Source organism: Oncorhynchus tshawytscha, linkage group LG06, assembly GCF_018296145.1.
Source record: "Oncorhynchus tshawytscha isolate Ot180627B linkage group LG06, Otsh_v2.0, whole genome shotgun sequence".
In the NCBI taxonomy this organism is placed as follows: Eukaryota; Metazoa; Chordata; class Actinopteri; order Salmoniformes; family Salmonidae; genus Oncorhynchus; species Oncorhynchus tshawytscha.
Window position 1 is genome coordinate 26187674 of NC_056434.1, and position 22124 is coordinate 26209797.

The 22124-nt window shown below is 46.9% G+C and overlaps 1 protein-coding gene across 1 annotated transcript in view; it reads left to right on the forward strand.

The window, feature by feature from the left end:
- The window catches only part of LOC112252320 (zinc finger protein 423), a 163772-nt gene that overhangs the window by 33066 nt on the left and 108582 nt on the right, over positions 1-22124 (forward strand). The gene's annotated exons all lie outside the window — the stretch shown is intronic.

Consider the following 22124-nt stretch of genomic DNA (forward strand, 5'->3'; position numbering starts at 1 on the left):
AGATTATACACACATTGAAATAAATATACCACCCTTCAGGTAAGAGATTATACACACATTGAAATAAATATACCACCCTTCAGGTAAGACATTATACACACATTGAAATAAATATACCACCCTTCAGGTAAGACATTATACACACATTGAAATAAATATACCACCCTTCAGGTAAGACATTATACACACATTGAAATAAATATACCACCCTTCAGGTAAGACATTATACACACATTGAAATAAATCCACCACCCTGTAGGTAAGACATTATACACACATTGAAATAAATCCACCACCCTGCAGGTAAGACATTATACACACATTGAAATAAATCCACCACCCTTCAGGTAAGACATTATACACACATTGAAATAAATATACCACCCTGCAGGTAAGACATTATACACACATTGAAATAAATATACCACCCTGCAGGTAAGAGATTATACACACATTGAAATAAATATACCACCCTTCAGGTAAGAGATTATACACACATTGAAATAAATATACCACCCTTCAGGTAAGACATTATACACACATTGAAATAAATATACCACCCTTCAGGTAAGAGATTATATAAACATTTAAATAAATCCACCACCCTGCAGGTAAGAGATCCACAGGGTGGGCTACATCTATAAACACAGGGTGGGTTACATCTATAAACACAGGGTGGGTTACATCTATAAACACAGGGTGGGCTACATCTATAAACACAGGGTGGGCTACATCTATAAACACAGGGTCGGTTACATCTATAAACACAGGGTGGGTTACATCTATAAACACAGGGTGGGTTACATCTATAAACACAGGGTCGGTTACATCTATAAACACAGGGTGGGTTACATCTATAAACACAGGGTGGGTTACATCTATAAACACAGGGTGGGTTACATCTATAAACACAGGGTGGGTTACATCTATAAACACAGGGTGGGTTACATCTATAAACACAGGGTCGGTTACATCTATAAACACAGGGTGGGTTACATCTACAAACACAGGGTGGGCTACATCTACAAACACAGGGTGGGTTACATCTACAAACACAGGGTGAGCTACATCTACAAACACAGGGTGAGCTACATCTATAAACACAGGGTCGGTTACATCTATAAACACAGGGTGGGTTACATCTACAAACACAGGGTGGGTTACATCTATAAACACAGGGTGGGTTACATCTACAAACACAGGGTGGGCTACATCTATAAACACAGGGTGAGCTACATCTACAAACACAGGGTGGGTTACATCTATAAACACAGGGTCGGTTACATCTATAAACACAGGGTGGGTTACATCTACAAACACAGGGTGGGTTACATCTATAAACACAGGGTGGGTTACATCTACAAACACAGGGTGGGCTACATCTATAAACACAGGGTGAGCTACATCTACAAACACAGGGTGAGCTACATCTACAAACACAGGGTGAGCTACATCTACAAACACAGGGTGGGTTACACCTACAAACACAGGGTGAGCTACATCTACAAACACAGGGTGAGCTACATCTACAAACACAGGGTGAGCTACATCTACAAACACAGGGTGAGCTACATCTACAAACACAGGGTGAGCTACATCTACAAACACAGGGTGAGCTACATCTACAAACACAGGGTGAGCTACATCTACAAACACAGGGTGGGCTACATCTACAAACACAGGGTGGGTTACATCTATAAACACAGGGTGGGTTACATCTACAAACACAGGGTGGGTTACATCTACAAACACAGGGTGAGCTACATCTATAAACACAGGGTGGGTTACATCTACAAACACAGGGTGGGTTACATCTACAAACACAGGGTGAGCTACATCTATAAACACAGGGTGAGCTACATCTATAAACACAGGGTGAGCTACATCTATAAACACAGGGTGAGCTACATCTATAAACACAGGGTGAGCTACATCTACAAACACAGGGTGGGTTACATCTACAAACACAGGGTGAGCTACATCTATAAACACAGGGTGGGTTACATCTACAAACACAGGGTGGGTTACATCTACAAACACAGGGTGAGCTACATCTACAAACACAGGGTGAGCTACATCTACAAACACATGGTGAGCTACATCTACAAACACAGGGTTAGCTACATCTACAAACACAGGGTGAGCTACATCTACAAACACAGGGTGAGCTACATCTACAAACACAGGGTGAGCTACATCTACAAACACAGGGTGAGCTACATCTACAAACACAGGGTGAGCTACATCTACAAACATGGTGAGCTACATCTACAAACACAGGGTGAGCAACATCTACAAACACAGGGTTAGCTACATCTACAAACACAGGGTGAGCTACATCTACAAACACAGGGTGAGCTACACCTACAAACACAGGGTGGGTTACATCTACAAACACAGGGTGAGCTACATCTACAAACACAGGGTGAGCTACACCTACAAACACAGGGTGGGTTACATCTACAAACACAGGGTGGGCTACATCTACAAACACAGGGTGAGTTACACCTACAAACACTGGGTGGGTTACATCTACAAACACAAGGTGGGCTACACCTACAAACACAGGGTGAGTTACACCTACAAACACAGGGTGAGCTACATCTACAAACACAGGGTGAGCTACACCTACAAACACAGGGTGGGTTACATCTACAAACACAGGGTGAGCTACATCTACAAACACAGGGTGGGCTACATCTACAAACACAGGGTGAGTTACACCTACAAACACTGGGTGGGTTACATCTACAAACACAGGGTGGGCTACACCTACAAACACAGGGTGAGTTACACCTACAAACACAGGGTGAGCTACATCTACAAACACAGGGTGAGCTACATCTACAAACACAGGGTGAGCTACACCTACAAACACAGGGTGGGTTACATCTACAAACACAGGGTGAGCTACATCTACAAACACAGGGTGAGCTACACCTACAAACACAGCGTGGGTTACACCTACAAACACAGGGTGGGTTACACCTACAAACACAGGGTGGGTTACACCTACAAACACAGGGTGGGTTACATCTACAAACACAGGGTGAGCTACATCTACAAACACAGGGTGGGCTACACCTACAAACACAGGGTGGGCTACACCTACAAACACAGGGTGGGTTACATCTACAAACACAGGGTGAGTTACATCTACAAACACAGGGTGGGCTACACCTACAAACACAGGGTGGGTTACACCTACAAACACAGGGTGGGTTACACCTACAAACACAGGGTGGGTTACACCTACAAACACAGGGTGGGTTACATCTACAAACACAGGGTGAGCTACACCTACAAACACAGGGTGGGTTACATCTACAAACACAGGGTGTTACATCTACAAACACAGGGTGGTTTACACCTACAAACACAGGGTGGGTTACATCTACAAACACAGGGTGGGTTACACCTACAAACACAGGGTGGGTTACACCTACAAACACAGGGTGGGCTACACCTACAAACACAGGGTGGGCTACACCTACAAACACAGGGTGGGTTACACCTACAAACACAGGGTGGGTTACACCTACAAACACAGGGTGGGTTACACCTACAAACACAGGGTGGGTTACACCTACAAACACAGGGTGGGTTACACCTACAAACACAGGGTGGGTTACACCTACAAACACAGGGTGGGTTACACCTACAAACACAGGGTGGGTTACACCTACAAACACAGGGTGGGTTACACCTACAAACACAGGGTGGGCTACACCTACAAACACAGGGTGGGTTACACCTACAAACACAGGGTGGGTTACACCTACAAACACAGGGTGGGTTACACCTACAAACACAGGGTGGGTTACACCTACAAACACAGGGTGGGTTACACCTACAAACACAGGGTGGGTTACAAACACAGGGTGGGTTACACCAAACACAGGGTGGGTTACACCTACAAACACAGGGTGGGTTACACCTACAAACACAGGGTGGGCTACACCTACAAACACAGGGTGGGTTACACCTACAAACACAGGATGCTTATGGGACATGGAGCTCAGGTCAATACAACTTTTCAGATCAATCAATCTAATACTTTGTGCAGTGTTTAAAACAGTAGAATACCAAATAACCCCTTTCCCATAGTCATTTGGTATTTTATTAGGATCCCCATTAGCTGTTGCGAAAGCAGCCACTCCTCTTTCTGGGTCCCACAAAAAACATGAAACATGACTTAATATTGAACATTAATAGACAAGAACAGCTCAAGTGCGGGTGCGTGACACCCTCTGAATCAGAGCGGTGCGGGGGCTGCCTTAATTGTCATCCAAATCGTTGGCGCTTGGGGGGGCAGTTGTTAGGGGTTAACTTCTTGCTCAAGGGTAGAACGGCAGATTTTTCCACCTTGCCGGCTCGGGGATTCATACCAGCAATATTTTGGTTCCTGGCCCAACGCTCTTAACCGCTAGGCTCGGTATGGCTGCCAAATGTGGCACAAAGAGCTAAATAACCTTTACAACAGTGTTGTACCCAGACAGATTATCCAAAGTAAGTTAGGTACATATACTATGATTTATTTTATTATATATTTATGATTATTTTATATATATTTGAATTGCAGTGGTGGCAATGATTTTGCCGTGGCGATGCACCCCAGCTAAATAAATGCAGCGGAAACACTGCTCCCATCACAGGTAGCTAGACGCCTGCGGTTTTCAGAATAAGAAGGTGTGTGTATACATAAGCATTACCGTGGTAGATGGAATATAGATCCAACCTGTGTCTGTGTCCTGAGATGACTGTCTGACTGGGTTGAGGTTGTTTTAGTAGGTATATCCAGTCTTACCTTTTGGACCCGTCCCAGTTTCATTCCATTACACATTTCCAGTACTCTGAAGTCTGATACCAAACGACTGTGATATGCGACCACGTTTATATTGATTTTGCTTAAAGTCCAGCCACATGATTGGCTCTAAGTGGCTAAGGGCCGCCCCCACCTCTCTGGACTCCTACTGCAGTTGGCTGTAGTCATACGCCACTAACGCCAGTGTTGTTATTGTTCCTAAGGGACAGACTTGTTTAAAGCTAACACAGGGCACACACGCACACAATAGGCGTTATTAGGAGCAGTGTAATTAATGAAATGCTCAAAGGCGCCCTGCAGGGGCATCTGTTTCCTAGCAGATTAATCAAGGCCTGCTCCTTAACGAGTGCAAAAACGATCGACCGAGCCACTCAAGCTCCTAACACAACAGCCCTTAGCGTGTGCTTTTTGTGTGTGTGTGTGTGTGTTTGTGTGTGGATGTGTTTAAGTCCCCACAAGAATAGCAAACAAACAAAAATTTGACCAACTTGGGACATTTTGTTGGTCCCAACAAGGTCAAATGCTATTTCTAGGGGATTTAGGGTTAAGGTTAGAATTAGGGTTAGAAATAGGTTTAAGGTTAGATTTTCAGGTTAGGGTTGGGTTCGGGGTTAGGGAAAATAGGATTTTGAATGGGATGGAATTCTGTGTCCCCACAAGGTTAGTTGTACGTGTGTGTGTGTTTGATGGGGGAGGGGGAGACAGGGTGGGGGCTAGGGGCTTTCAGACAGGGAGAGGGAGTATTGCCTGAACTGTAACACAGTGGAGAGGAGGGAAGGTGTATGACTATAAGTGACCCAGGGGTTGCCTGGACATTAGATACTGTGCATTTACATGGTGTCTACTCTAATGCTGATAGACAGAGGATGACCCAGAAGATGCGTCTCACACTGATGTTCCTCTTTGACGACTCCCTCCCTCCCTCTCCTCCCTCCATCGCTCTGCCTGTCAGATTGAAGGCTGGGAGATGTGATTTCAGCTCAGTCGAGGGAGAACTACATGTTGCTGAGCTGAGAAAGAGTGGAGGAAAAGAAACAAATGAAATGAAATGATAAAACATACGGTCCCCAGGGAGTGAGTGGTGGAGATTGCAGAATAATCCCAGGCTTGGACTGGGGGGGATGGCATTTCCCCCCGGACTTCAGCTTTATTATTATTATTGAAAAGAACAGTAAATTAAAAAACATTCACTGACGAATCCTTTTAAGTTCACTGTGGCACCCCTGGGAACCTGCCTTGTGGGGGACTGTGGTGCAGGATGCTGCCTCCCTCTATCTGTTGGGGATGAACACAGGCCACCAGTGTGTGTGTGTGCGTGCCTGTGTGTCTGCCTGTGTGTGTCTGTGTGTGTGTGCTCCAACATGCTCACTTGATTAGGGAACAACAGAATCGGAGGCCATCTTTGTATGAGTGGTAGTCAGAGCTGGGAGGCCATCTTGGTATGAGTGGTAGTCAGAGCTGGGAGGCCATCTTGGTATGAGTGGTAGTCTGAGCTGGGAGGCCATCTTTGTATGAGTGGTAGTCAGAGCTGGGAGGCCATCTTGGTATGAGTGGTAGTCAGAGCTGGGAGGCCATCTTGGTATGAGTGGTAGTCAGAGCTGGGAGGCCATCTTGTGGGGATGACAGTAGACTAGAGGATGGGACCCAGGTGTTTAGACGAGTACCAGATAAATCAGGCTCATAACGTGGCTCCATTCATTTGATATTACTCTGATCACATGTGGGTCTGGGAGGCCATATTGACTGCAAGGGGACTGACCACAGGCACAATGTGATGGAGTAATTCTATTTCACAGCTGACATAAACCAGTGTGACTGGTGAATTTCACCTGGAATCCTGTAATATCCCCCTGTGTGCTGCGTATGGGTCCACACAGACCTGTCTGGGCATATCAGAAAGAGGCAGTAATTCTAGACTGTGTCTTTGTATCAGGGGGCTGTGCAGCTGTGTTGGTAGGGGCCTGGTGGGCCGGAGCTTTGTTTGGACAGCCTGTCGAGCCGAAGGCCTGCTCTGCTCCCTCCCTTGCCCGCCCTGCGCCTGCCTCTCACCCGCCCACCCGTCCACACCAGAACCCTGCGCCATGCGCCTCTAAACTCACCCAAGCCCCTTTTCAACACGTTGTTTTCCTGCCTGCCCCCTCCACCCTCTAAGCCCTAATGGGGTAATGGTCTCCTTTGCTCTGACCCCACTCTCGCTCGCTCTCTTGCTCTCGCTCTACAGCCAGATATTTTCTGCTAATAAAAGTCCCAACAGGCCACGTTAGATTTTGTTTTAGTTTTCACCCTTGAAATGTTTTTATGACCAATAGGCCACCCAGTGTACAGAAGCCCTGTGAGCAGCCAGACTGTGAGCTGCTATGAGCAGACTGGCCACCAAGCCACACCAGTCCAGTCCTGGGCTGGGCGTTTATAGAGTAAAACACACTGCAGTACCTCTTTCCTCCTGCTGCTGTTGATTGTTCTGGAGCGGCCATGTTTGTTTTAGCTGAGTGGAAGCAGAAGGACAGTGTGTATGTGTTTATGTGTTAGAGAGGATGTCTTTATTTCCTTGCCGCAAGACATAGGCCTATGCCATGTTTTTGGTGTTTAATGTTATCTGTAGTTTGAATTTTTGTTGTTGTCTATTTCTAATTCTGTCTGACATGTGTGTGTGTGTGTGTGTGTGTGTGTGTGTGTGTGTGTGTGTGTGTGTGTGTGTGTGTGTGTGTCAGAGAGACAGATAGTGTAGGAAGAGTCTGGGGAGAGTCAACAGGAGGAGAAATCTGGAGCACTGGCTCCCTGAGGAGCGGTTGAAAAACCTTGAGATCAAATGGAGAACATTCGGTGCTCCGCTCCGCTGCCCAGCGACCGGCCAAGGTTTGGCTCTGGCTGTGAGAACCCCTCACCTCCCTCTGCATCCCCTTTCTCCCCTGCGGCTCTGCACAGCTGACCCCGCCCCCTGCCCCTCAGCCCCCTGCCTCCCCACAGCCTGTCAGGCCTGGGCTGGAGCCGAGTGCCCGGGAGGGGGCGGTGGGGGTCAGGAGGGGCCCTGGGGTTAAGACACCATAGGCACCATCACAGAACCAGTGGACCAGTTTGAGCCAATGGGGCCATTCAGACTCCCCTCTCCCTCCGGCCAGTACCACCTCTCCTCCGCTCTCTTCTGTGGGGCCCCATGCAGCCATCCTCCGTTTAGTTTGGCTGGTTTATATATAGCAGACTTCCCCCTCCCCTCCCCTCTCCCATCACAAACACACTCCTCTCTTTAACCCATGTGGCATAGCAGCGGACAAGTGGGGGGTAGAGAGTTGGCACATTGACACACACACACACAGACGTGTCCAGGGTGATCTCTGGACTGCAGCTGAGCATCATGCCTGAACTGAATGCATCAGCTCACAACCTTTTCACACCTGACCTCCATCACATTTCCATCTGCGACTGCAAAATCAATCCTGAGACAAACAGTAATGGACGTGTATCATACGTGTTCTACATATTGTAGGCTGTGTTTGAATGACTAAACCGGAGACTAAGGAAGGTTGAAGGAAACACAGTGTGAGGAATAGAGGGAGAGTGGGAGTGAATAGTAGAGGGAGAGAACAGGCGAGCGAGCGAGAGTTTCGAGGCAGGCAGTGACAGGGCTGCTGATGCTGAACAGCGGTGCTCTGTGGGTGGGTGAAAGAGCTGTCAGTCAGGAGAGGGGGTGTTGCCTTGGCCTGTCAGATACAAATAGAAGGTGAGCACTAATTAACCCACCTTCAGGAGACGGAGAGGAGCTGCTAGGAGCACAGACAAGGAGGGGGGAGCTTGTGTGTATATGGGTCTGTATGTGTGTGAGAGGGGGGCTACAGACTCGACAGTGAGAAAAGCACTGCACTGCACACACTATATTTCACCTCAGAAAGAGCGAGGGAGGAAGATGGAGAGGGGAAAGTGGGGAGTGAGAGAATGACACTTTCTTTCAGCATCCTTCTAACAACACTGCAGTTGATGTGTAGTTTCCTCTCACACAGATACGCATTCAGTCTCATACATACAAATGCGTAACATGCATGCATTCTACAACATAAGACTAATGAAAGTGCTAGCGCAGGCTGTATTTGTTTGGTACAGGGTGTTGGGATATTTAAGTCGAGCTCTGGCCCTGTGCCCTGTGTCTGCCTGGTACCACCACCCCGGTAATGAGACAGACAGACTGGAATATGACACTCACTACGGCTCACTTTATCTCTCTCTCTCTCTATTTTACTCTACCTCTCTCTCTCTCTTCCTTCTTAAGATCATATAAACATTTCCCCCCGTCTCTCTCTATTTTACTCTACCTCTTTCTATCTCTCTGGGTGCAGCTGTGCCCTTTCCTCAGTACGAGGGTATAGTGTTGGAGCCCCCAGCCTGCCAGGGAATCTTTCTTGAAAGAGAGGATAGTGAGGAGAATGAAGACGCTAGAGTGTGTTTTTTTGAGGCGGGGGCCCCTGGGTGATTGGGCATCCCTAGGGTGCCACCCCCCCCTCACCCCAGATTCCCCAAGCCATGAATACATTTCCGTCCTCCCCCACCCCCTAGCAGCCCCCAGCCGCCCCCAGCAGCCCCGATCTCCTGCCTGTCGTCACGGCGGCAGCTGAATCCTGTGAGGCCAGGGCTCTTATTAAAGCCACAGATCACTTTCCTCCACTGAGAGGGAGGGAGATAAAGGGAAGGCGAGAGAGAGCGAAAGAAAAGGATAGAAAGAGAGGGAGGCCGAGCGAGAGAAGTGAGGGAGGGAGGGGGAAGATACAGAAGGAGAGGTTGAAACAGAGAGAGAATAGTAAGAGGAGGTTGGGATGAGAGTCCTGCAACCTGAGCCAGAATCGCCATACGGCTCCTTTCTGTCTATACTGTGCATGTTCATGTGTCCGCGTGCATATGTGTGTACACACAAGTGTTTGTACTGTATGTGTGGGGTTTTTATGTGAGTGGTTTTGTCTATCTATTGAGTAAACGCTATTTTGAGTGTGTTGGACAGAGTAAATGCGTTGGACTGTGGGTATCTTACTGGTGTTAGCTGGGTTTGGCTGCTTTCTCTTATCTCTCTCCCCCTGTCTCCTTCTCCCTCCCTCGCACGCTCCTTCCCTCCCTCTCTCTGCTCGGAGCCCGAGGGTGGCCTGAAGATTCCTCCACTAAGCCCTTGGCACAGATACAAATGCAGTCACAGCTGGTTGTAAACTCAGGTTTTCTAGGGAGAGCAAGAGATCTGCCTCCATAAGAGAGGGGAATTGGGGGAATGGAAGGGGGGCACAGCATGCAGGGGGAGGGAGAGAGGGCGAGAGGGAGAAGGGGGTGAGACGAAGGAGGGATGTTGTGAAGCACACTGGAAGTCATTTTTCATCACAGGGTTCATTTTTCAGTTCTCCCTCCCTCTATTCCTCCCTCTCTTTCGCTCTTCCTTGTTCCCATCTCCCTTAGTTTTTTTCTATTCCTCTCGTTCTTCTTCCCTTTCTCTTTCTCTCTCTCCCCAGCCTACTTTCCTCTCCCTGTTATAAAATATGGATGGTACCAGTTTTGGGCGCTGAGAGCTTTTCTGGCAGAGTGCGGTGCTCTGTCTCTGAAGAGACCCGCCTTGTGCACCTAAACACTTCACTGAGCAATCTGTCAACATGTCAGCAACACATGTTTTGTAAAAAAAATAATATATATATATATTTTAAAAAGCTTCCAGAGGGAGTAATGGCTCCCACCAGGGCTCCGAAAATGCTTTGAATTCAGCAGATTTCTATTGAGGGGGGAACTCCCCTGGAGTGTCTTTTTTACAATGCCTGCATTTCAGAAATTTGAGCCAAAGACCCCTGGGGGTGTCCTTTCATAATGCCTGAAATTGTAGGGTTATATTGTGTGCAGTTCCCCATGGGTCCTTTTATTAATACCTGAATTCTGAGGGACTGGAAATTACACAGGGGTTCAGCGGGGGCCCGCGCTCGCACCAGGAAGGGAGAAAAACCCTGTGGGGACATTTTCTCTTCTCTTTCCTTCTCTTCTCCTCTCTTAATTTTTTTGTACTTCATGCAAGAGTAAAAAATAAGAGTTTGCCAAAGGACACAAAAAGTGTGTGTGTGTGTGTGTTGGCGCTAACCTCCTTGTATTCAGCCTGTTTGCTCTCCCTCTCTTTTCCCCCTTCCCTCTCCTTGTGTGCCGTCGTGTTCAGCTTGCAGTCTGAAGAGCAGAGAGTAAATATTTGTGTTGTCTGTGTGTGCCCAGAAAAGCCTAAATCCGGTGAAATATCCACCGTTTTTTTTTTCAGGGTCTTAGGAGTGTGTGTGTGTGTGGGGGGGGGGGGGGGTAGCGTGTTTCCATACATTCATTTGTTTTCCTGTACTAGGGGTTTTAGTGTATATTTATTTAATATTTACTCATGCAGCTTATGAAAATATACACGTACAAGACATAGTAAATTACAATGTGTTTGAAGCCAATAGATTGTTATGTTTCAATTCAGTGTAGTTTACTCTTTATTTGACGCGCTGGTTCAATGTTCAGACTATGGGACTAGATGATTGGGTTTGTTGTCAGTAATTTACTGTAAGCTGTCATAGCAACAGGTATTCACAATAGCTGAGGATTTCAGGAAGAGAATGGGCCTATTATTTTTTTCTCATTGTTCACAGCAGTGTATATGTATGTTTGGAGGCCCAATGTGTAAATATAGTTTGGGTCAGGTGTTTTTGTCCCCTAGTTGTTTAGATAGTAGTGTGTGTCTGGTTGGTGGTGATTAGTGTGGTTGAGGTGTTTGTGGGAGAGTTGACCCCTGTGGGCCGTGCTAACCCTGTGACCTAGAGGGGGGCAGAACGGAGCCGTCACCAGGCCCCTCACAGGGAGCAAGGATAATGAGACACAGACTGTTTCCTTGGAATCTAGTACCCCTGTCGAGACGCCCCCCCACCCCCTGTCTCATACACCCTGTTGAGTCTGCCCCAAAGCTGCCCCTCTCACCCCCTCTCCCCCTCTCCCAAGCACCCCGTTGAGTAAGCCCCAAAACTGCCCCTCTCTTTCCTACTCCCCCGCTCCTATGCACCCTATAGAGTCTGTCCCAAAACATGCCCCCTCCCACCTCCCCTCATCTCTCCCTCCTCTCACCCTGTTGAGTCTGTCCCAAAACCTGGCCCCCTCCCACCTCCCCTCATCTCTCCCTCCTCTCACCCTGTTGAGTCTGTCCCAAAACATGCCCCACTCCCGCCTCCCCTCATCTCTCCCTCCTCTCACCCTGTTGAGTCTGTCCCAAAACATGCCCCACTCCCACCTCTCCTCATCTCTCCCTCCTCTCACCCTGTTGAGTTTGCCCTAAAATCTGGCCCCCTCATCACTCTCTCCCTCTCTTATCCGTCCTGTAGTCTGCTCCAAACATGCCCTTCTCTCTCACTTCCTGCCTAACCCCTTTCCTAACACCACTAGCTTGTCTGATCTCTCTTGTCTGAGCATTACACCTGGGCCCAGTCTAGTCCCCATGGGCTGTAGGCCTGAGATGGATCCTGCCTCCTGCCTTGCGTCACTGTTCCTCCCCTGTTGGAATTGACATAGCAAGTTTCTGTGCAAATTTTCTTTACTGAGGATCTCAAATTATAATGACTACTCCTGGCTAGCGGATGACTACTCCTGGCTAGCGTTTCCATCCCAGATGCAAGCACCAATTAGCTTGAAGCTAGCCCGGCCAGGGCTCCTGTGCTACCACCAAAGCATACTCCTGGGCTACAATATCGGCCTGCTAGCTACCTAGAGCTACTTGGAACCCTACTAATTCCACGACTGGTCTATCGACGTCACCACACGAAGAGGCAATAACAGACTTACCCCCATCGCGACGTCCCCCCAAAGGCTAACTTTCTAGCCCCTGCTATCTGCTTGCTTGCTAACCCAGTCTACTAACTGCTAAACTGCCGGGGCCTGGTCTGCTAGCTGCTAGCTTGCCTGACCGGTCTGCTAACTGCTAGCCCTTGCTAACTGCTTGCTTGCTAACCCGGTCTGCTAACTGCTAGCTTGCCCTGGTCTACTAACTGCTAGCCCATTCTAACTGCTTGCTTGCTAACCCGGCCTGCTAACTGCTAGCTTGCCCTGGTCTACTAGCTGCTAGCTTGTTTAGCTCCGGCCTACTAACTGTTAGCTTGTTAGTCTGCTAACTGTCTGAATCGCCGTGTCCCCAGTCAGCCCAACCACTCACTGGACACATATGTTCACTTGGCTACGCATGCCATCTCTCTAATATCAATATGCCTTGTCCATTACTGTTCTGGTTAGTGATTACTGTCTTATTTCACTGTTGAGCCTCTAGACCTGCTCAATATGCCTTAATCAACCATGTTGTTCCAACTCCTACATATGCGATGACATCACCTGGTTTAAACATCTCTAGAGACTATATCTCTCTCTTCATTACTCAATGCCTAGGTTTACCTCCAATGTACTCACATCCTACCTTACCTTTGTCTGTACACTATGCCTTGAATCTATGCTATCGTGCCCAGAATCCTGCTCTTTTTACTCTCTGTTCTGAACGTGCTAGATGGCCAGTTCGTATAGTCTTTAGCCGTACCCTTATCCTACTTGGACTCCTCTGTTACTTGAACTCCTCTGTTCCTCTGGTGATGTGGAGGTTAATCCAGGTCCTGCAGTGCCTAGCTCCACTCCCAACCCCAGGTGCTCTCATTTGGTGACTTCTGTAAACGTAAAAGCCTTGGTTTCATGCATGTTAACATTAGAAGCCTCCTCCATACATTTGTCTTACTCACTGCTTTAGCACACTCTTCCAACCCAGATGTCTTAGCCGTGTCTGGATCCTGGCTTAGGAAAACCACCAAAAACCCTGAAATCTCCATTGCTAACTATAACGTTTTCCACCAAGATAGAACTGCCAAAGGGGGCGGTGTTGCAATCTACTGCAAAGATAGCCTGCAGAGTTCTGTATTACTATCTAAGTCTGTACCCAAACAATTTGAGCTTCTACTTCTAAAAATTCACCTTTCCAGAAACAAGTCTCTCACTTGCTGCTTGCTATAGATCTCCCTCTGCCCCCAGCTGTGCCCTCGATACCATATGTGAACTGATTGCCCCCCATCTATCTTCGGAGCCCGTGCTACTAGGTGACCTAAGCTGGGACATGCTTAACACCCCGGCCATCCTACAAACTAAGCTTGATGCCCTCAATCTCACACAAATTATCAATGAACCTACCAGGTACAAACCCAAATCAGTAAACACGGGCACCCTCATAGATGTCATCCTAACTAATTCACCCTCCAAATACACCTCTGCTGTTTTCAATCAAGATCTCAGCGATCACTGCCTCATTGCCTGCATCCGTAATGGGTCTGCGACCAAACAACCACCCCTCATCACTGTCAAACGCTCCCTGAAACACTTCTGCGAGCAGGCCTTTCTAATCGACCTGGCCGGGGTATCCTGGAATGACATTGACCTCATCCCGTCAGTAGATGATGCCTGGCTATTCTTTAAAAGTGCCTTCTTCACCATCTTAAATAAGCATGCCCCTCTCAAAAAATGTAGAACTAAGAATAGATATAGTCCTTGGTTCACGCCAGACCTGTCTGCCCTTGACCAGCATAAAAACATCCTGTGGCGTTCTGCATTAGCATCGAATAGCCCCCGTGGTATGCAACTTTTCAGGGGAGTTAGGAACAAATATACACAGGCAGTTAAAAAAGCTAAGGCAAGCTTTTTCAAGCAGAAATTTGCATCCTGTAGTACAAACTCAAAAAAAGTTCTGGGACACTGTAAAGTCCATGGAGAATAAGAGCACCTCCTCCCAGCTGCCCACTGCTCTGAGGCCAGGAAACACTGTCACCACCGATAAATCCACTATAATTGAGAATTTCAATAAGCATTTCTCTATAGCTGGCCATGCTTTCCACATGGGTGCACCTCAGCCACGCTCAAGGTTCTAAACGACATCATAACCACCATCGATAAGAGACATCACTGTGCAGCCGTATTCATCGACCTGGCCAAGGCTTTCGACTCTGTCAATCACAACATTCTTGTTGAAAGACTCGACAGCCTTGGTTTCTCAAATGATTGCCTCATCTGGTTTACCAACTACTTCTCTGATAGGGTTCAGTGTGTCAAATCGGAGGGCCTGTTGTCCGGACCTCTGACAGTCTCTATGGGTGTGCCACAGGGTTCAATTCTCGGGCCGACTCTCTTTTCTGTATACATCAATGATGTTGCTCTTGCTGCTGGTGATTCTCTGATCCACCTCTACGCAGACGACACCATTCTGTATACTTCTGGCCCCTCCTTGGACACTGTGTTAACTAACCTCCAGACGAGCTTCAATGCCATACAACTCTCCATCCGTGGCCTCCAACTGCTCTTAAACGCAAGTAAAACTAAATGCATGCTTTTCAATCGATCACTGCCCGCACCTGCTCGCCCGTCCAGCATCACTACTCTGGACGGCTCTGACTTAGAATACGTGGACAACTACAAATACCTGGATGTCTGGTTAGACTGTAAACTCTCCTTCCAGACTCACATTAAGCATCTCCAATCCAAAATGAAATCTAGAATCGGCTTCCTAAATCGCAACAAAGCATCCTTCACTCATGCTGCCAAACATACCCTCGTAAAACTGACCATCCTACCGATCCTCGACTTTGGTGATGTCATCTATAAAATAGCCTCCAACACTCTACTCAACAAACCGGATGCAGTCTATCACAGTGCCATCCGTTTTGTCACCAAAGCCCCATACACTACCCACCATTGCGACCTGTACGCTCTCGTTGGTTGGCCCTCGCTTCATACTCGTCGCCAAAACCACTGGCTACAGGTTATCTTCAAGTCTCTGCTAGGTAAGGCCCCACCTTATCTCAGCTCACTGGTCACCATAGCAGCACCCACTCATAGCACGCACTCCAGCAGGTATATCTCACTGGTCACCCCCAAAACAAATTCCTCCTTTGGTCGTCTTTCCTTCCAGTTCTCTGCTGCCCATGACTGGAACGAATTGCAAACATCTCTGAAGCTGGAGACACACATCTCCCTCACTAGCTTTAAGCACCAGCTGTCAGAGCAGCTCACAGATCACTGCACCTGTACATAGCCCATCTGTAAACAGCCCATCTATCTACCTACCTCATCCCCATACTGGTATTTGTTTATTTATTTATTTTGCTCCTTTGCACCCCAGTATCTCTACCTGCACATTCATCTTCTGCCGATCTACCACTCCAGTGTTTAATTGCTATATTGTAATTACTACGCCACCATGGCCTATTTATTTCCTTAACTTACCTCATTTGCACTCACTGTATATAGACTTTTTGTTTTCTTTTGTTCTACTGTAGTATTGACTGTATGTTTTGTTTATTTCATGTTTAACTCTGTGTTGTTGTATGTGTCAAATTGCTACGCTTTATCTTGGCCAGGTCGCAGTTGCAAATGAGAACTTGTTCTCAACTAGCCTACCTGGTTTAATAAAGGTGAAATAAATTAAAAAATAAAAATTATGGCACATAACTGCAAAAAAACCTCTCGGTCATCAACAGCACACAGCCTCACACATATCTACAGTAAATACTCTTTCAAACACACCGCTGAAGACACACCAGCACATTAACACACACTCACACACACATACACAATCGTCCACACATATTTGCACACAAATAATTTTTTACTGCTGCTCTTTAATTACTTGTTACTTTCATTTCTTATTCTTGTCCATATTTTTTGAAACTGCGTTGTTGGTTAGGGGCTCGTAAGTAAGCATTTCACTGTAAGGTTTACACCTGTTGTATTCGGCGCATGTGACTAATACAATTTGATTTGAGATATACACACACACACCAGGGCAAAGGCCAGTGTGCCAGGGGGGAAAGCTGTTATAATAGTTGTAACCCTGTGCACAGGTGTGGCTCGCCTTTGTCAAGTGAAATGTCAAGGAAAAGCAATGCCCCTGAGAGGCCCACACGAAGAGCGACACAGAGAGCAAGGCTGTCTGCTCCACAGTCCTTTCAAAGAGCAGAGACATGCCCCCTTTACTGCAAAACCATTAACTAGAGGCAGACACACACACCATCTCTCTCAATTCAATTTAAGGGGCTTTATTGGCATGGGAAACACATGTTAACTTTGCTAAAGCAAGTGAAGTAGAAAATAAACAAAAGTGAAATAAACAATACAAATGAAGTGTAAACATTACACTCACAGAAGTTCCAAAATATTAAAGACATTTCAAACGTCATATTATGCCGGTATACAGTGTTGTAACGATGTGCAAATAGTTAAAGTACAAAAGGGGAAATAACATGGCTTGTAATAACAATGGTGCTTGTTCTTCACTAGTTGCCCTTTTCTTGTGGCAACAGGTCACAAATCCTTCTGCTGTGATGGCACACTGTGGTATTTCACTTAATAGATATGGGAGTTTATCAAAATTGGGGTTGTTTGCGAATTCTTTGAGGGTCTATGTAATCTCTCTCACTCTCTCTCATTCTAACGCCACCAACGAGACACACACGCACACACACACACACACACACACACACACACACACACACACACACACACACACACACACACACACACACACACACACTGCACGTTATGTTGATTTATACAGCTCTCTGTCAGACAGTTTGGCCACTTACGTGTGTGTGTGTGTGTGTGTGTGTGTGTGTGTGTGTGTGTGTGTGTGTGTGTGTGTGTGTGTGTGTGTGTGTGTGTGTGTGTGTGTGGATGGAATCTGAGGCTGCAGGCTGGCAGTAAATGGGATGTTTTAATCGTGAGACAGGCGGTTCGTGTTTGGGTCAGGCTAGACCACTCAGCTGCCATAATGTTGGGGCACTGCACTAGGAAGTGGAACGACACTGAGAGAGAGGGAGGAAAAAGATCCACTGTAATATGCTGGGAGATGGCAGAGTGGACAGCGTAGTATATTTAGGAAGCAGCACTAGTACAGACAACGGACAACACTACAGTGAGGGTGGTGAGAGCAGCCAGCCACAGAGGAGGTTGGATGGGGGTTGGGGGAGGCTCTGTTCTCTAGTTCTTCCTGTATGAAGGGCTCCCCTGGGGGCCTGGACCAGCCTCTGGCATCTCTCTCTTACACCCACTTACCCCCACCCCACCCCCTGACGTCAGCATGTGACTCCCCTGGGTGCCTGGAGCAGCCTTTGTTTCCCCTCCTCCCCCTCCCTCCCCCTAGCTCTGCTCCACACTGCTCCTCTCCCTGTCCTTTGTCCCTGGCAATAGCCGGCCTGCTTAGTGCCTGATTGGAATTCGCTGCTCTTTGGCAGTCACTGGAGATGATGGGGTGAGGGATGATGTTGTGGGGGTCCTTCCACACAGGGTGAAGTAGAGAGGGGTTGGCTATGGTGTGGGCTATGAGTGGAGTTTTTTTCTAGGGGAAAGAACAAAATGTTTCTAGGTGAGTGAGCATTGATTTGTCAGTAGTTGTGACATTGGAGCCTCCCCAGGGAGGTGGTACAGGGTAGGGGGTGAGGATCACTGTGGGGCCAGGCAGTGAGCTCAGAATTGGGGTTAAGGACCAAGAGAATCCTCCCTCTATTCCCTCTTCCCCACATTCCACGCACAGAGATGTTTTGAAATATTTAAATCTGCTTTTCATTTTCAAATATGATAGAAAACATACTCCTAAATAAGTAAGCAGAACCGCGGGGGATAGAATCAGACAAGCCTTCAAATACACAACAAAACACACAACAACAACCCCTCAAAAAAGCGGTCACGTTATTAGTCTTGCTGTGTCGTCGTCTTTTCAGAGGCAAGAAGTCTCTTTCCTTTCTTTCATTCTTCTTTCTTTCTTTCTCTTTCTTTTTTTCCTTCTTTTTTTTAATGAGAGCAGCTCCAGTGGAGCGCGGTGGGGACGTGGCGGGCCTGCACTCTGGCTCACTGGTGGGAGCCCCCTACTTGAGTAATGAATTCCCCCAGGACGCGGCACAGCAATGTGGGCCTGTTTCCATGTGCTGTTCCCAGGGAAGGCTGGGCTGGTGCTGCTGTTGATGTGGGGGGGTGGCTTTGGAGAGAGACTTGTCCCCCCCACCCCCCTTCCACCAAACTGTGCGGCCTGTGAGTGAGCAGATAAAGTGGAGGGGGAGGCTGGGTGGAGAGGCGGGGGGGAGAGGGGGGGCTGACAGCTGTGAGGAGCTTGGGACTGACTGGTGAGGGGCTGATAAGGGTCGGTATGGATCGGAGGCATGGGGAGAACACTAATAATCCTCCAACACAATGCCACTGTGTGAAAAAGTTTAGGAAAGCTACAGGGAGTGTAGAGACCAGCGGTGTGGGGTGATGTGTGTGTTGGGTGAGGAGGAGGCCGAAGCATAGCTTGTTCAGATAGTCAAAATACTATTAGTCCAATCACATCGAAGCAAACTGGAGGTTAGAGTTCAGTCACTGGTTTGTTATCCTCTTTACAGTCGGCCATCTTCCATTCTTGGGTCTCTGTATTGTTGTCCTGGTTTGGTAAGTCCACCTGGAGAGGAGAGGCCTGCTCCCCTCTTTGAAGCAGGCAGCATGAAGCAGAAAGAAGACGTCACTCCATATAAAGGCTTACTGTCTTTCATTTGGTTTAGTCTAAGTCACTCACCAGTGCATACTGTATGTGCTCCCTCTCACTGGTCATGTACAGTGGTTCGTCCTTTAAAAGTTGCAGCATACTGCAGCACAGCTTGCGTGGTGCCGTAGAATTCTATGGCACGTTATTTGTGCCAACCACTGGTACCGTTAATGCTAGTTATTTCTAGTTTGACCACCAGGGGGCTTCTTTGAGAAGCATTTGATAGCCTTCAATAGTGGCTGTCCTAAAACCCCCTGGGTTTTTGTTAGAATGTGATGGAAAATAGGGCGCTGTACAACGTGACGGTCAGGAGTAGGCTACAGTGCTCCACTATATAGCTAAAGAATCCCCGTGTCATGCAGGCACGTGAGAGACCAGGGTTCAATTCCCTGCCGGAGAGGAAGGAGTAGGCTGTCCTTGTAGATAATCATTTGTTCTTACCTGATTCCATGTGTTATTTCATAGTTGTGATGTATTCACTATTATTCTACAATGACGAAAATAGTAAAGTAGGTGTGTCCAAACTTTTTAGTGGTACTTAATTCATTTGATTAATATTATGGTGTTTCTACTCCAAGAAAACAAAAAACCCTCTGGGTTTCGTCAGGATGGAACGGAAAATATGGCGCTGTATAACGTGACAGTCGGGAGTAGGCTGCCGTGCTGGGCTATTTAGCTAAAGAATCCCTGTGTCGTGCGGGCACGTAGGAGAGCGGGTTTCAATTCCCCGACGCGAAGGAAGGAGTAGGCTGTATGTAACGTCTGCGTCCAACTCACACTCCCAAACACTTACATACCCGGAACACAGCCCACTTTCCAGATCCCAATCACCGGAATTCTAATCACCTGTTCACACACCTGCATGTCATCATCCCACACTATTTAGTTCAGTTCCTTGCACCCCATCACTGTGAGGTATTGTTTGTTTTTGAGACACACTTTTTTGGAGCTCTGTTTTTTCCCGTCCTTCTCGCCTCCCATGTATGATAGACCTACTGTGTATGACCTTCTGCCTGCCCCTGGACCCAACTACCTACCTCATCCTAAGGTTCCTTTCATTAAACATCTGCTGTGCTCTGCACTTGAAACCAGTTCTCTGTCTTCCCCGTGTTCATTACACCGCCCTTTTCATTAAGAATTTGTTCTTAACTGATTCCATATGTGTTATTTCATAGTTGTGATGTCTTCACTATTATTCTACAATGTAGAAAATAGTAAAAATAAAGGAAAACCATGGAATGAGTAGGTGTGTCAACTACTGACTGGTACTTTCTTTATTCATTTGGTTAATATTATGGTGTTTCTATTCCAAGAATAATGAAAACCCTCTGGGTTTCCATTAGGATCGAACTTCAATATGCTCTTTATTAAATAATTAAGACCTACACCACTTTTAACAGCATGTTACTCAACATTAGTGAGACTCATGTCACCTACGGTAGGTCTAAAGTATATGGAAAAATGTGATGTGACTCTCTGCCAATAATTACATGTAGATGATTGGAGGATTCTAAATTAAAACCAAAAGACACCTCATGGGTCTCCCGGTGGCGGCCGGCACGGGTATATGTAGCAACGCATTTTGCACTGCGCCACTCGGGAGGCCCCATCCACAAGGTATCAGAGTACTTAAGCATTGAATACATTGCAGGTAGGGGGATTGTTCACACTACAGTAGCGGGCTATAAAGAGTCTATTGTCCTGCTAATTTCTTTATATTTTTATTTTTACTTTACCTTTATTTAACTAGGCAAGTCAGTTAAGAACAAATTCTTATTTTCTTATTTTCAATGACGGCCTAGGAACAGTGGGTTAACTGCCTGTTCAGGGGCAGAACGACAGATTTGTACCTTGTCAGCTCGGCAGTTTGAACTTGCAACCTTCCGGTTACTCGTCCAACGCTCTAACCACTAGGCTACCCTGCCGCCCCAATTGGGCTACAAGTGTTTGAAAACCTGTTTTCAAAATGCCACCAGCTGTCCATCACTACTGTAAATAAATACACTGCATCTTGTTTACATTCTTTATTGTAAACACAATGTCACATATAATTTGTATCTACCTTTCCAATTACTTTTAGATTTTGGGATTAATTTGATTTATATTATGGTGTTTATATTCCAAGAACAACAAAAAACCCTTTGGGTGTCCGTTAGGGTGGAACGGAAAATATGGCACTGTACAACGTGACCGTCGGGAGTAGGCTACAAGGTACTGGGCTATTTAGCTAAAGAATCCCTGTGTTTTGCGCGGGCACGCGGGAGATCCGGGTTTAATTCCCCGACTGGGAGGAAGGAGTTGGCTGTCTTTGTAAATAAGAGTGTGTTCTTAATTGACTTGCCTAGTTAAATAAAGGTTACACTAAGAGCATAACATTTCTACACCATAATTTTAGTCTAACCAATACCCAAATGGAGATTCAGTCAAATTAAAAATCTCATTGATTTATCAAGACCAGTCCCCATGCTTGTCTCAGAGCAGCGCGAAACGGTGCTAAAATAGTTGTAGGCTATTCCTTCAAATCCTATTTCTTCAATATGCTCTTTAAATAAATCAGACCTACACCACTTTTAACAGCACAATACTCAACACTAGTGAGACTCATGTCAACTACTGGGAAGGCCTACAGTATATGGAAAAATATGATGTGGCTCTCCGCCAATAATTACATATAGAGGATTGGAGGATTCTAAATGAAAACCAAAAGCCACCTCAAGGGTCTCCCGGTGGCAGCTGGCAGTGGTATCTGTA